The sequence below is a fragment of the Chiloscyllium plagiosum genome, chromosome 20 (assembly GCF_004010195.1).
Source record: "Chiloscyllium plagiosum isolate BGI_BamShark_2017 chromosome 20, ASM401019v2, whole genome shotgun sequence".
NCBI classification, from domain to species: Eukaryota; Metazoa; Chordata; class Chondrichthyes; order Orectolobiformes; family Hemiscylliidae; genus Chiloscyllium; species Chiloscyllium plagiosum.
This window is the reverse complement of record NC_057729.1, coordinates 54,200,394-54,211,869: the sequence shown is the minus strand read 5'-3', so window position 1 is coordinate 54,211,869 and position 11,476 is coordinate 54,200,394. Positions and strand designations below refer to the sequence as shown.

Below are 11,476 nucleotides of genomic sequence, written 5' to 3'. Positions count from 1 at the left end.
GGGAGGAAACCGGAGCACCCGGAGGAAACCCACGCAGACACGGGGAGAATGTGCAAACTCCACACAGTCAGTCGCCTGAGGCGGGAATTGAACCCGGGTCTCTGGCGCTGTGAGGCAGCAGTGCTAACCACTGTGCCACCGTGCCGCCCGCATGCAGGGGACATCATTTCAAAATGTGTAGAGCAAACGAACCTCAATATCGGATCAACAAAAGGATACCACCAGGTCAACAAATACTGGTAAAACGTAGAAATTAAAGACTGAAAAGTATAAAGTATTACATGCCAATGGGAAGACTAAGGAGAGTCATTACGGATGAAGTCGTACAATTTAAAAGAGGGTCCAGGAACAGAGACATGGTGATGTATGTACAAAAATCTTTAAAAGGTGGTCGGTACTAACTCCATGACCCTTCCAGGTACTGCTCCATCCAATCAACAAGTCAGCAACATTCTCTAAAATGGCTGCCTCCTGCCTTTTCAGCTGGTACCAGACAGGCAGCTGTTGCCTTCATGACTCTATGACTCTAACAGCTCACCACTGGGCCTATCAGGCCATTTCCATTTTAAAATCAGGTTTCTGGAGTGGCACAGCCTGAGCAGAGAGTCAGTACTCATAATTCATCCAGATGTCACATCCCAGGCCTATACTGAAAATAGAGCCCCATCACTTTACCCTGTCCACAGGAAAATCCAACAGGTGCCAATGGAAGGCACATCCCAGGATCTCCTATACCCACCACTAATGAATGAATACTGGAAATGTACAAAATGGAACATCAACAAACAGCTCAGGGAAGGTTGGTGTGAGGAATTTCAGAGTTGAGAAGCTTACTTCTAGGTCATGACAAAGGTCACAAATGAGAAGTAGCAATTTGGCCAAAGTAGTTAAGGGCGTTGTTGTGAGTTTGTGCTGACCAGACAGAGTGGGAGATGGTTGAAGGAATGTCTTCATTGTGACTCTTCAATGTCGCCTTCCAAAACTGCAACCTCTACTGTCAAGAAGGATATAGGCAGTACATATCTATAAACTTCCGTCCAAGCCACCCATCATCCTGAACTGGAGCCTTATCATTGTTCCTTCACTATCACTGGTTCAAATTCCTGGAATTCCCTTCCTAACAGCTCTATGGGTGTCCCCATGGTGATGTGCAGTGGTTGAAGAAGGCAGCTCACTGTCACCTTCTCAAAGGCAATGAAAAAGTATAATATATCACCAGCCCATCCAGTGATGCCCATGTTCCATGAATAAGAAAATAAGACAGCACGTAAAAGGAGGTAGGGATGATTCTGAGCCAGATATAATATTGAGTGGACAGGAAGACTTTCCTGAACTGATTCACTGGATTGAGAAGGTCTGCCTTTATTTCACTGGATTCGTTATCAACTGACAGGGACTTTTTTTTAAGAAATATTACACAAAAGAAAAGATAAATGCACTTCCTAAAGAGGAAAATGAATTTCAGCTCTGTGCCAATATTTAAATATACAAAGCATTCTGGATGGGGGAAAGTGAGTAATGGTGCTGTCAACTTATTCCTGGGTTCAAATGATCTCATAAACCATGAGGAGGAACCTTACAGAAGCTGTCTGAACCATAGTAACCTCATTATTCACTCAAGCCATTCATTATTATTCTAATGTATGTCGATAGGTTTATAAAATAAATCATTGTCACAACAATTAAAAGTACAACCAATGATAAGTTCAAGTACTATCATACACTATCAGGTACATTTAGCAATCTCACCATCCCTTCTTCCAACTGATTGAAAGACACATTACTTATCCTTTAGTCGAGTCACTGGCAGCCTTACATTCTCGCTGGGGGTTGTTTGAGCTCAGTTGGCTGGATGGCTGGTTTGTGATGCTGAATGACACCCACGGCATGGGTTCAATTCTTACACCAGCTGAGGTGAGCAGGAAGCACTCTTCTTTTCAATGCTCACCCCTCACCTGAGGTGTGATGACCCATCCTAAGAGGTGTCTCTAATGGGAGGGTAGCCCTATCATCTGGTAAGATTACAGTGACTTTACCCTTTAATTTTTCCCACTCACATCTTTTTATGAGCCAATTAAGACTGGCCAAAGAGCTGGTAACCAGAGAGTGTAGGACAAAAGACCCAGAAGAGGGTGTGAGGAAAAATATTTTTGCACATAGAGTGGGTATAATTGGTAATACATAACCTAGCAGGATGATGGATACAGATCTAATAGTAGATCTGTATCCCTCTAATGACTTTAATACTCTAAAGTCATTAGAGTATTGCTAAATACTGAAAAGAGAAAATAATTGCAGGTGTCTATACGAAAAATCAAGGGATTATGAATAACTAAGTTGCTCTTCAGAACAGCTAGTACACACTTATTGGGCTGAATGGTCTCCTTCTGTTTTTGGTTTAATCACCAGCTTTACTGAGTTACCTGAAGCTGCATAGTAGCTAAAGTGGAGGAAAACCTCAAAAGAAGAAAGAAAGATGTACTGGATCCAGAAGCTAAGTAGTTCATGATCCTGGTGAAATCGGGGATATTCATCAGACTGTTTGATATTTTGTTTGGTTGTGTGAGGTTAAGTCAGGGTGTAACAGTAGAGTTATCTGCTACCCAGTCCATAACCAGAGTCCCACTCCATTACTGCTTACTTACTAGAACTGATGACAACTGGTTACCTGCTAGTGAGGACAGGGAGAAAGCAGACAGGTTTCTGGCCCCCGAGTACCTCAGTTAGCCAGTGTCTATGTTTATAAATCAACTCAAGTGGTCTGTACTCGCAGTGAAGCCTCTGTGTGAATCAACTTGGCAGCTTCCAACCCTTCATTTTATACTTGAGGCATGCAGATAGCTCATGGAGAACCATTTGCAAACACCTTACAAAGGAGTGGCACACTGACTCAGTGGTTAGTACTGCTGCCTGATAGCGTCAGGGACTCATGTTTGATACCAGCCTCAGGGGACTGTCTGTGTGGAGTGTGCACATTCTTTCTGTGTCTGCGTGGGTTTCTTCCAGATTGTCTGGTTTCCTCCCACAGTCTAAAGATGTACAGGTTAGGTGGATTAGCCATGGGAAATTGCCCATAGTGCCCAGGGAAATGCAGGCTATGTGGGTTAGCCATGGGGAAATACAGGGTTACTGGGATAGGGAGGGGTTGCAGGAAGACAGATGCTCTTTGGAAGGTTGGTGTGGACTCAATGGGCCGAATGGCCTGCTTTCACACTTCAGGGATTCTATGATTCAAAGCTGAACTGGAGTACAATTGTTTGGAGACAGGGAAAGATGTTAGAGTGCAAATGCAACGGAATATAAAGGCAATGATTCAAAGTGTTGCACTTCTCTGAGAGTCCAAGTTACTGTGCCAATATGGACTTTTACCTAAATGTTGTAGATTGGAGCAATCGATAAACATGACAGAGAGTCCAATGTGTGGCTGATCAGGAATCTCTTCCGCCTTAATCCCTGCCATTGAAAAATTTGCAAATTAATCCATAACCTGTTTGACTGCATTATTCAAGCAGGGTGATGACGTCCTTGAATCTGGATTTGCTGACCCTGGCAGGGATTCCCCCTACTGTGCTACAACACCACCCTGTCCATCTGTGATGCCACTTTCAGAGAACTATGAACCTGCATCTCTAAGTCTCTTCATTCAGCAGCACTCCCCAGGCCCTACCATTAACAGGTCCTGCCCTGATTTGCCTTCTCAAAATACAACACCTCAAATTTATGTAAATTAAACTCCACCTTCCGCTTCTCGCAGTTGGCCCATCTGATCATTGTGGCACACCACTGGTCACAGGACTCGTCTGAAAAGCAACCCTCTATCACCATCCTCTGTGTCTTACTGTCAAGCCAATTTTGTATCCAATTGGCTAGCTCTCCCAGATCCCATGTGATCTAACCCCACTAACCAGTCTACATGTGGAACCTTGTTAAACACTTTGCTGAAGTCCATATAGATAATATCTACCATTCTGCTTTCAACAATCTTCGTTGTCACCTCTTCAAAAAAACTCAACATTGGGTGATCATGTCACGGTTGTACAGAACACTGGTGAGGGTGCCTCACATAATTCTGGTTGTCCTTTTATAGGAAGGATGTTGTTCAACTTGAGAGGGTGCAGAGAAGATTTACAAGGACGTTGCTATGACTAGTGGGCTTGAGCTATAGGGAGAGGATAAAGAGACTGGGACTTTTTTCCCCTGGAGTGTCTGAGGCTGAGGGGTTGACCTTACAGAGATTGATAAAATCACAATGGGCATGGATAGGGTAAATAGGCAAGACTTTTTTTCTCAAGAGTAGGGAAGATCAAAACTCAAAGACATAGGTTTAAGTGAGAGAGGAAAAGATTTAAAAAGGACCTGAGCGGTAACTTTGTCACATAGAGGGTGGCGTGTATTTGAATGAGCTGCCGGAGGAGGTGGTGGAGGCTGGTACAATTACAGCATTTAAAAAGCATCTGGATAAGTACATGAATAGAAAAGGCTGAGAGGAATATGGGCTAAATTTTGGCAAATGAGACTAGGTCAGATTGGGATGCCTGGTCAGTGCAGATGAGTTGGACCGAAGGGTCTGGTTCTATGTTGTAAGACTCTATGACCTACATATAGTTCAGCATATAATGACATAACTCTAAATGGCAATCACAGGAAACTAAGAGTTTAATGTACATTGTATATAGAATAATGAAGAGCTCTAGGTTAAGATAAGCAAATGGTGCAGCAATGTTGGCTCCTGCTCTTTTTGTGGCCTTGAGGAACAATCTATAAAAAGCAAATTGTCAGGTCTGGATCATGTCAGTTGAAGCTTGGATAGATATTTGGTACGATTGTTTGACTGTCTTTGGGATCTGGGAGAAATTTTGCAGGATTTCCCCTCAGGAAATCAAATCAACGGCAGAACAAATTGTGTATATATTGTTGATGGAATGAGCTTGATGGATTAACCAGTCATTCTTTATTCCCTACTTTTTCATTTACAGACACATACCAATGGTTTATGCATTCCTCATCACCACTTTATGATCATGTCTCAGTTCTTGAACCTGGGCTGTGTTCCACACTCTTAATATTTTGCTATCTGAGCCCCTGGAGAATTAAAAGTCAATGTTATTGGAGTTGTGTAATACTTGCTGAGTCTCCAGAATGCCACGCTTGAAAAACCTTGCTCCTGGATCACTGGTACAAGTGGCGAGTGTCTAGTGCTAATTGACCAATCCATGTTGGAATCACCCGACTAATTGCAACATTTTGTCCGTCAGTGTCTCTGAACTGGGGGTGGGGGGGGGGGGAGGGGGGGAAAGGAACTTGAGCTCCTTCTAGTGGCTGGGATGGAAGGCAACAGTGCCGAAAACCTCAGGGCAGGTTTACAACGAATATGCAGCACTATATCAATGAGGCAAAGAGGAGAAACATGTAGAAAATAAGAAATATGAGCAAGAGTAGACTATTCGACCCATTGAACCTGTTTTGCCATTCCATACTATCACAGTTGACCTTTGGCCTGCCACTCTCCTGCCTACTCCTTTGACTCTGAAAAAGCCCAAAAATCTGTTTATCTCAGCATTCATTATATTCAACACTGGGGCTTTCAAGAACTATTGGAATGGAGAATTCCAAAGATTTAAATCCCTGTGAAAGAAGAAATTGCTCTCCATTCCCATCTAAAATAATAAACCTCCCCCCAACTTACATTATCCTAAGACTGTGACCCAGTTCTAAGATACCTCAGATACAACCTCTCTGTAAATCCCTTCACAACCTTTCATGCTTGAATGAGATCACTGTTCATTCTTCTAAACTCTGGAGAATACAGACTCAGTTTACTTAATTACTCATCGTAGGACAACTTCCTCAACTAAAAGACTGACCTATTGAACATTTGCTGTTTTACCTCTGATGCAAGTAGCTGTTACCTAAATATGGAGACAAAAAATGCTCCATGTCTTCCAAACACCTCACCAAAACCCTTAATAATTGTAGCAAGGCTTCTTCAATGTTATACTCCAATTCCCTTTCAATAAGGGCCAGTGTACTAATTGCCTTCCTAATAATTTCCTACGCCTGATGTTAAACTTTCTGTGCACCTTGTAAAAGCACATCCAAGCCACTCTAAATGTGAACATTTACAATCTTACAACTTTTAAAAGATATTTTGCATTTCTATTCCTAATACCAAAGTCAATAACCTCACACTTCCCCACATCAGAGAAAGCTTTAAAAGAGACATGAGGGGCAAACCTTTTACACACAGGGTGGTTCATGTGTGGAATGAGCTTCCTGAGGAAGTGGTGGATGTGGGTACAATTACAACATTTAAAAGCCATTTGAATAAGTACATGAATAGGAAAGGTTTGGAGGGTCTGGGCCAAGAGCAGGCTGGTGTGACTAGTTTAGTTTGGGGTTATGATCAGCATAGACTAGTTGGACCAAAGGATCTGTCTCCATGCTGTATAAATCCATGACTCTATCATATGTTACCTGACTCCGTGATGTCTTCGCAATAACCTGTTTATGTCTCTATGCGGCCTCCTTACACCTTGCAGTCTGATCTAACTTTGTATCATTAGCAAACTCAGATATATTGCTCTGTTTATCTTTGCTTAAGTCATGAATGTAAACTCTAACTAGTGGAGGTCCCAGCGGTGATCATTGCGGTATTCCTAGTGGCTGCCTAGATGCATTGTTTAAACCTATCCATTAATTCCTGTCCATTTGTTAATTACTTGTCAACACTAATATAACCACAACTTTACGAAGATGTTAAATCTTTTGTGTGGCACCCTATTGAAAGTCTTTTGGAAATCCATGTATATTACATCAATTGATTCCCCTTTACGTACCCTATAAATTACATACTCAAATAATTTGAATAAACATGGCAAACATTATTTCACATTCATAAAACTGCTGGTTTTGTTCATATGATGATGTCTTAAGTGCTTTGTTAAGTATTCCTTAATGATAGACCGAGTTTGTTTTTCCTAAAGACAAGTAACATGTTAATCAGCCAATAGTTTCCTTTATCTCTCTCTCTCCTTTCTTGAATTGAAGTGTCACATTTGCTAACTTTCAATGCGGTGGGACCATTCTGGAGTCGAGGAAATGTTGCAAAATTAAAACTCTGATCTCCAGCATCTGCAGTCTTCACTTTCTCCAAAATTAAAACCAGCGCAACTACAATCTCCTTAGTTCCCTCACTTTAGAAAACAGGATGTAGACATACAAAGCATGTAACCAGCAATGAAAATATTACCCTTCTGTTGTTCCTTTCTTTAATAAGGGAAGAGCTGAAATTGAGTAATAATTGACGGAAAGGTCATGATTTTAGTGATAATCAGTTATAACACCAACATTAAAGTAGGCAAGGAAAGCCCTAGGCATTAGAAGAGACCCCAATATGCTAATCACTAAGTTTATTACTTCTTTGAATTAAAAATGTAAACAGCAAGTCAGTTAGCATTTCTACAGAGATGGGTCAGTTGGCTGGATGGCTGGTTTGCAATGCAAATTGATGCTAACAGCGTGGGTTTAGTTCATGCACTGCCTGAAGTTATCATGAAGGACTCTCCTTCTCAAACTCCCCTCAGCTGGGGCTCAGGTCAAAGCACCACCCATCATCTTTCTCTTTAATGAGATAGACATGACTTGGAGGTGCTGGTGTTAGACTGGGGTGGACAAAGTTAAAAATCACACAACACCAAGTTATAGTCCAACAGGTTTATTTGGAAGCACTAGCTTTCAGAATGCTGCTCCTTCATCAGGTGGTCCAATAGAACTATGGTGACTTTATCTACAGACAGAAAGCAGATCAGCTCTGAGATTTTGCCTGTTGTTATTTGCAGCTTTTTTCCAGATGGGATCTCACCAACAGTGGCTTCAGGGCAAAGAGATATTTTGTGTCTGACATAAAGTTGCTGCCTTGGCTGTGCAACAATTTGATTAGATGCTATGTTGGACCTAAAAGGAATCAAAATAAAGATTGCTGCATCAATTTAACCTATGTTATGCCTGCAGTCAATTATACACTGTGTCATGCTGTTGGGCGCGCTTGGCCAGGAACATGGTCAGGCGTGATCACAAGGCATATCGCACCAGAGGAATCTTTAGCAATCTTCCAAAGTTTATTTGGGATTTGTTATCTAAACAGCCAAAAATAAATAAGGCCACGGGAGGGTCAAAAACTACTGCATGATTTTAGAACCTTTATATCCCGGCCAAAATGTAACCTTCCTGACTAACTTCCCTGTTCCGACGATGGAACAGAGGTAAATACCTCGTGTGAAGTAGCAGCAAGACAATGCAGAGCAGAAGATCCAGGTTCCATTCTGGAGCAATCGCTCAGAGCTTTGATCTTGATTAAATTGACTATAAGGCCATTGCTTTAGCTCCAACGACTAGGGAGCAAAATAACAACTAGGGATTCCACCCAATGACTCAGCTTGGCTAGAAACTGCACAATGGCCAATATCAAATTGTGATGCAAATCAGTTAGAGTGTAGTCAGGGGACATTGACACAATCACATACAAAAACACACACACATGTTCACATATTTAGACACTTGCACACATACACGCATGTTCACAGACACACACACAGGTGCAGAGACTCACTCGCACACACACTCAGACACTCACGCGCACACACAGTGGAGAACAGCCACTTGGCAAATAATGTACAGCAGCCACTGGTCATGGAACAATGTTGAAGGCGAGTAAACATGTTCAGGAAAATAAATTGGACAGGAAGGCCACTGAAGAAAAATTCTAAACTCATTGGATACATTGGGAATTTGCAGCACTCGAGTTGTTTGAAACTGGAAAGTGACAACACAGCAAACATTGAATGAGAATGTGTACAATCATACGTGCACAAAGGTCTAACTTTGAATAAATCAAGCCCAGACACCCCCCATCCCCCTTTGTCAAGATGAAGGTATGGATGTGACATATTAGCGGTACTATCTACTGCCTTCAGTAAGATGTTTTTAATATATATTTTGTCTATATTCTGCAAATGTTTTTAATGTTGCCTGTGCTTTTGCTAACGAAGCTGACCTGTGCAAGATTGCAGTTTCTGATGTGCCAGTGGCTTTCAGCCACTTCACTATCATTTCTCAACATATGAACAGAGCCAATAAGGATTAAGGAACCCTTCAAATGATGAGATGTGCCCTCACTAACATCTGTGCTGCTTCCAGCTATATAGTCACTCACAATGCTCACTGTCCACTCCTGTGCCCAAAACAATACTCCAAACAAAATATCCAAATCTGTCTCCCCATCATTTTTGGTTTGAGCTTTAATCTAGAACATACAAATTTCATGTTTTAAACAGCCCTCTCGAAATGCTATTTGCATTGCACATGAGTCAAAGCTCTTTCTAATGTGTTGAGGGTGACATTCCTAAAGTGTCGTTCGGTCTGTCTGTGGAACCGAAACTCAATGGTCTTGTCTATGATTGGACTGGCAAATCTCAAAAAATGGAGACCATTTCTTAACAAGGCCAAGATAAATCAAATTCCATTCTTCTGACATGAATATCTGGTCCGTGTGTGGGATTATATTCAACAACAGAAAAGAGCTGGCATTTATGAACTATTAATGCAATACTTTGTCCAATATGTTTCACAGGATCATTATCAGATTACTTTGACCCCAAGCCATGCATGGAGATGTTGGAAATGCTCAGTCGCGTCAGTAGGTTTAAGAAATGGCTTAAAAGGTGAGAGAGAGAGAGAAATACTGAGTACTTCCTATGGATGTCAGTGTTTTGTATTCCAAGGCCAGCTCAATCCAAGTCATGAGGATAAACAGACCAGCCATCATGTTGTCATGGGGATGAGTCCCTTCACTTACATGGGATACAGTCCTGTCCATTCTGCTATCCTTCGTTATTAGAACAAAGCAAGGGGAAGGAAAGGAACAGTTGGAAGGCAAGTGAGACAGAGAGGGAGAAAAGAATTCTAGAATCCCTACCGTGTGGAAACAGGCCCTTCAGTCCAACAAGTCCACACCGAACCTCTGAAGAGTAACCCAACCCTATCCTATATTTACCCCTGACTAATGCACTGAACCTACACCTCCCTGAACACTGAATAAGAGAGAGAGAAAGGGGAGGAGTCATTTCTTTGCCTCACATTCAGGAAGATTCAGATTTCCATTTCATTCTTCCCACTCTGTCCTTTCAGCCTTCCGTCTAGACCTCATTCCACCCATTAGACCATAGAAATGGGAAAGGAAGTGGACCATTCAGCCCCTCAAGCCTGCTCCGTCCACTTTCCTGCTTTTTCCATGTAACCCTTGATTCCCCGACTGTTCAAGAATTTATCTTAGCCTTAAATATGCACAAGGACCCTGCCCCCACAGCTGTCTGTGTCACGAAGTTCCAAAGATTCTCAACCCTCAGAGAAGAAATTATTCCTCATCTCAATTAGTCCTCATCTCAACCCCATTCCTAATGCCCAAGCTATCCTTAACCCACTCTCACCCACAGTCCCCATCACATCTTCTCCACCATCCCCATATATCGCCCACCCTCGCCATCCTCCACTCTCACCCCACTCTCCTTCTCACCTATTACCTCAACCTTACATCCTAACTGCACCTCCACACAAGCTGACTCTCCCCCTCTCTATCATTCCCACTGTCCCTCACCGCATTCCCTTCCTTAGCCCCACTCTCAGGGCCACCCCACTCCCCCACTGACCACACTGTCCTCTCACCCTCTGTCATCCTTACCATCAAACTCAGTCGCTCTCACGCTCCAACACCTCACCCTCTGGCAGTCAAAATCCAGTGAGAGAAATCCTCACCCTCACCATCCATTCTAAAGATTTATATCCTTCCCCACTTCCCTAAAACCATCCTGAACAGGAAGGATTGCCACATTCAGCTCAGCATGTGTACCTTTCAGCTTGCACATCAGAAATTTTTCATATCAACATAAAACACAGATATTGTCTGAAAAATATACTTTCACTTCTTTAGAAACTTGGAAAGATCAAGAGGAACCATGCAGCACAAACCCCTCTGTCTGCTGGCAAGTGGGTCAGCAGCCATTTCATTCCCAGAGGCTTTGCCCAGTCACAGCACACACCCTGGAGGAATCAGCTCCTGACCTCAAACTCACTCACATCTAGTTTCATCTGGGAGGGGCCAACCAACACCCAGCAGCATCCCCCTGCCCCCGTTCTCTTCTCCCTCGCAACCGCCTCCCTCCCTGCCACACACACACACACACACACACACACACACACTCCAGGATATAACTTCACTCAGGCTGAGTCTCAGGGAATGGGGAAACCATAGCCGAGGGATTGAGTGGACAGACCATGCTGCACAGAATTGGGTGAGGGTGTGAGGGCGGGGTGGGGGGGAACTAGTTTTCCTTCCAAAAGGAACCCTCTTGGGGGCTGGGTGTGGCAATGGAAGGGGAAGAGGGGATGAGGAAGTGGACGATTGGGGGTGGGGAGTCTAGTT

General features: G+C 42.9%; 1 protein-coding gene across 4 annotated transcripts in view; it reads right to left on the bottom strand.

Annotated features, from left to right (window-relative positions):
* Positions 1-11,476, bottom strand: part of gdf5 (growth differentiation factor 5) — a 75,062-nt gene that overhangs the window by 22,441 nt on the left and 41,145 nt on the right. The window lies entirely within an intron of this gene.